The sequence below is a fragment of the Nannospalax galili genome, unplaced genomic scaffold (genome assembly GCF_000622305.1).
Source record: "Nannospalax galili isolate Female #2095 unplaced genomic scaffold, S.galili_v1.0 scaffold227, whole genome shotgun sequence".
In the NCBI taxonomy this organism is placed as follows: Eukaryota; Metazoa; Chordata; class Mammalia; order Rodentia; family Spalacidae; genus Nannospalax; species Nannospalax galili.
In genome coordinates, this window is record NW_008360303.1 from 6,747,384 (window position 1) to 6,748,483 (window position 1,100).

The following is a 1,100-nucleotide window of genomic DNA, read 5'->3' on the forward strand; positions in this document are numbered from 1 at the left end:
GATCTGACCCAAAATTTTATCCTTAGGAAGTCTTTATTGGAAGAGTTTTGCCACTAATGTGAAAGTTTTGAACATGTAGGAAAGAAAATTGTTATGCAACTGAATGTAATAAATACGTAGTATGTAATATTTTTCAAAAATCAATGGATTGATTAAGGATACATTCGATGCCAATAACACCACAGTCTTTTTATTGTTATTAAAGTTTGATTATAAAAATTCAAAAAGACTTTTACAAGTTTTCTCACGTACTTAACTATCAACTAGGTATGTGTGATTATTTGTGAAAGTCATTTCAAAGTAAATTCTCACTTAAAGGAATATATTTTATAAATCAAATTTGTTAAGCTGCTAAAATTGTTTCTATTTTGAAAGAATATTAAATACAGTACACGCTCCCCCAACCGTTGTGCCTTCTTAAAGAAAGAAACCCAAAGATTAACTATTAAACAGCCCAAACAGAAGATTCGTTTGTCTTGATGGCCTACTGCCACCCAGTGGACAGCCTGTGCAAAGGCAGCTTCCTGCTTACACTCTGATGAACAAAGATGCTCAAAATTATCATTTATAACCTGACAAGCTATTGTCTAAATGGCACTCTAATAAACATAAGTACAAGTTAAGACAAAAATGAAAGGTAAAAACTTTAAAACCTTAAAGTTTGAATTGAAAATAAACTGTGATAAATGTATTTTACAACTTGATGAGTAGTTCCGTATTCTATTATAAACAAAATGTCTAATGAAATAAACCCATATTTCTATGCATAACTTTCTGTGTTTATAAAATACAGATGTTGCCAACAGTGTGTGCCTCGCATGTCTACCTCATGATGAATGCACACCTCTATACAAGTAATGCACTCTAACTGCCGTATCCCAGAACCACTGGATTGCCACTGATCCTATAATTTAAGTCAATTATTTTTAAATTTTTAGTTATTTGTATTTATTTGTATTTTATGTGTATGAGTGTTTTTCCTGCAGCTATGCAAGTACACCATGTATGTGCAATGCCCACAGAGGCCAGGAGAGGAGGTCAGATGCCCTGGAAATGGAGTTACAGATGGTTGTTAGTCAACATGTGGGCACTGAGAATTG